We start from the raw sequence: 4,123 nt of genomic DNA, 5'->3' as shown, positions 1-4,123 counted from the left end.
GTTGGTTTATGAAGAAGCCCAAAAATTTCCCTGAGCTCACCCCGAAAGTACATTTCAAAGAATTAAGCTTCATTCGAAACTTTTTGGGGATGTCAAAAATTTCCCCCAAGTGCTCAACGTGGCTTTCAGTGACCTTTGATTTGACGAGCACGTCGTCGATGTATACCTTCATGGTATGGCCAATTTGGTCAGTGAACATCTTATTCTCTAAGTGCTGATAGGTCGCCCCAACATTCTTGAGGCCAAATAACATAACCCTGTAATAATAAATTCCACGGTCAATAATAAAAGAAGTATGTTCTTCATCAGGGTTTGATTATATCCCAAGTACGCATCCATAAAGCTGAGTAGTGCGTTTCCTACTGTCGCACTACTAGCTGGTCGATCTGTGGTAGCAAAAAGTTGTCTTTGGGACAAGCTTTTTTTAGATCCGTGAAGTCGACGCAAGTCCGCTACTTGCCATTCGACTTCCTGACTAGGACAGGGTTGGCGAGCCAGTCCGAGTACTTGACTTCCCTAATGAAGTTGATTTTCAGGAGTTTGTCAACTTCATCCTTGAGCACTTGAGAGTGCTCTGAATCCATAGCCCTTCTTTTCTACCTTATGGGCCAAGCTTAAGGGTCGAGGTTTAACCTGTGGCATATTACCTCGAGGTTGATCCCAACCATATTCGTGTGCACCCACACGAACACATCGAGGTTCTTCTTTAGGAACCCTACCAGATTTCTAGCCATTTCTCAGGTTGCATGTGAGTTGCGTCTTCCTCGCTAACAGTTATTTCTCGTAGCTTTTCAGTCGGCCCTACCGCAACTCTTCTCTATGGATACGAGGATCTATAGTATCCTCAAGTGGTTACCTTAGAGAGTTCGATTTACAATCAATGCATGTGATTATGAGTTTAGTTTGATTCTTTAGGTTTAACCCATAGAGTCCGAATGAAGTCAAAACCCTACCCGTTTGTTTGAATTGATTTATCCCGTTTTAAATCTTGCTTTCATAGTTTAAGTTTATTTTAGTAAAATTTTGTTTTAATTATAGTTTAAATTTCTCCCTTAAATCCAAAAGAATTCTATTGCTTCAACTTGAAAACGGTAGAAAACTTAGTGTTTAGCAACAATCCTCGTGGGAACGATACTCACTCATCACTCTATTACTTGTGCGACTAGTATACTTGCTACATATTGCATGTTGTAGGAAACACGCATCACCTTATGCTCGAGTTCTACTAGCAAGTGACATGTCTTCCCATATACCAACCAAAACAAAGACATACCAATTGGAGTCTTGAATGCAGTGTGGTATGCCCATAATGCATCATCTAGCTTTCGTGACCAGTCCTTCCTGGATGCGTTAACTGTCTTTTCTAAAATTATTTTCAGCTCTCTATTCAACAATTCCACTTGCCCGCTGGTCTGAGGATTGTATGGTGTGGCCACTCTATGTTTCACCCCGTATTTTCCCAGGAGAGCATCAAATTTCTATTGAAAAAATGAGATCCCCCATCACTGATGATTACCCGTAGTACTCCAAATCTTGAGAAAATGTTATTCCTTACAAAGTTAACCACCACTTTGGCATCATTGGTTGGTAATGCAACTACTTCCACCCATTTTGACACATAGTCCACAGCCACCAAGATGTACACATTTCCATATGAATTCAGGAAAGGGTCCATGAAGTCAATCCCCCAAACATCAAAAAGTTCAACAACAAGAATGTTACTCAACGGCATCTCATCTCTCCTTAAAATATTTCCACTCTGTTGACATTGATCATACTTTTAAACTACCTAGAAAGCATCCTTGAATAGAGTTGGCCAATAAAATCCATAGTGAAGGACTTGGTTGTTGTCCTAGTCCCCCCAAAATGACCACCAACTTCCTTCTCATGGCAATGCCTTAAAATACTATCCATCTCCTCTTACGGGACACATCTATGTATCATTTGATATGCACAGTGTTTATACAGAAATGGTTCTTCCCAGAAATAGAACTTCAAGTCAGAGAAAAATTTCCTCTTCTGCTAGAAAGTCACGCCATTTAGGAGCACTCTCGATGATAAGTAATTTGCAATATCTACATACTAAGGTGCTTCTTCAACTCTCATCAGTTTCTCATCTGGGAATGTCTCCTTGATTTGAGTTTCCTCTTCACTTCCTTGGTTTGGTCATTCAATCCTTGATAGATGATCTGCCACTAGGGGTGTTCAAAAGAACCGGTTGGAACCGGAATCGACAGGTACCCGAGGTTTGGTTTCGGTTCCTACCCAGAACCAATCATGAACAGATAGGTTCCGATTCTAAATTTTTGGAACCGTTACTGTGCAGTTCCGATTTCGATTCCTATAGTTAGGAACTGGAACCGGAACCAAGAACCAGAAACCAAGACTAATATAAAATTAAATTAAATATTAGGGGGGTTAATAAAAACTTTTGTGGAAAAAGTAATGTGAATACATTTATATTTATATTTCATAACATTTGAAGTAAGTTGGTTTGACTTTTGAGAATCTACCTTTACAAAGTAATGGAGTTCTTAATTTTGAATTTATAATTTGTAATTTTATTTTTGTTAACAAGTGCCAGATGGGGGGTATTTGTAAGTTTTTAAGGGTTTTTTTGCCATTTTAAAAACTTTTGGGGGGTCCTTGTAATTTTATAGGGTACCCAGAATCGGAACCATTGTTACAGGTTCTGGTTCTAGGTACCTAAGAACCAGAACCGTCGGTTCCAGTTCTGGTTTCAAATTTCAAGGAACCGTCGGTTCTGGTTCTGGTTCTGGTTCTGGTTCTGGTTCTGGTTCTGGTTCTGGTTCTGGTTCCTTCAAAAAGTGTAGGGTACTCGGAACCGAACACCCCTATCTACCACCACATTTTCTGATCCCTTTTTGTCTCGGATCTCTAATTCAAACTCTTGCAGTAGTAGGATCCATCTTATTAACCTTGGTTTTGCTTCTTGCTTTTGCCAATAGATGCTTGAGCACTAAATGGTTCGTGTAGACTATCACATTAGGACCTAACAAATAAGAGCAAAATTTGTCAAATGCAAAAACAACGGCTAGCAACTCTTTTTCAGTAGTGGTGTAATTCAACAGTGCATCGGTTAGTGTCTTGCTAGCATACTGAATTACATGCAAAACTTTGTTCTTCCTTTGTCCTAAAACTACTCCTAATGCAAAATCACTAGCATCACACATCAATCAAAGGTAGTTTCCAATTGGGAACTGCAATAATGGGTGCAGACACTAATAAATTCTTAAGAGTTTGAAAAGCATTCATGCATTCATCATCAAAATCAAAAAAGGCATCTTTAATCAGTAAATTGCAAAAGGGTTTAGAAATTTTGGAGAAATTCTTTATAAAATAAACTGCCTTAACGTTTGCAAGTGGTGGCAACTTCTCAATCACTTCTGTTTTGGCTCGATCCATTTCAATGCCATCCTTTGAAATTCAGTGACCGAGTACTATTCCTTCTTAAACCATGAAGTGACATTTCTTCCAGTTGAGCACCAAGTTTGTATCTTGACATTGCTGCAAAACAAATAAAACGTTAGACAGGCAATTATCAAAAGAAGAACCAAAAACAGAGAAGTCATCCATGAAGACTTCTATGAACCGCTCAATCGTGTCACCGAAAATTGACATCATGCATCACTGGAATGTGGCTAATGCATTGCCCAGCCCAAAAGGCATCCTTCTATAAGCAAAGGTACCACAGGGACAAGTGAATGTCGTCTTCTCTTGATCTTTAGGAGCAATGGCAATCTAATTATACCCTAAAAAGTCATCCAGGAAACAATAATAAGCATGCCCCGCCAAACTTTCCAACATTTGATCGATGAAAAGAAATGGAAAATGATACTTCTTTGTTGCTTCATTCAGTTTCCTGTAATCGATGCACACTCTCCAACCTATGGTTGTCCTAGTTGGTATCAATTCATTGATGTCATTCTTTATTACCATGATATCTCCTTTCTTTGGAACCACTTGCACCGGGCTCACCCATGGACCATCTGAAATAGGGTAGATGATGCCTGCATCTAAAAGTTTCACCACTTCCTTCATAGAAGGATTCAATCTCCATTGTGATTGCACCCTAGGCTTGACATCATCTTCCATGAGTATC

This window comes from Pistacia vera, unplaced genomic scaffold (genome assembly GCF_008641045.1).
Source record: "Pistacia vera cultivar Batoury unplaced genomic scaffold, PisVer_v2 Contig679, whole genome shotgun sequence".
In the NCBI taxonomy this organism is placed as follows: Eukaryota; Viridiplantae; Streptophyta; class Magnoliopsida; order Sapindales; family Anacardiaceae; genus Pistacia; species Pistacia vera.
Note: the sequence above shows the minus strand (reverse complement) of the source record.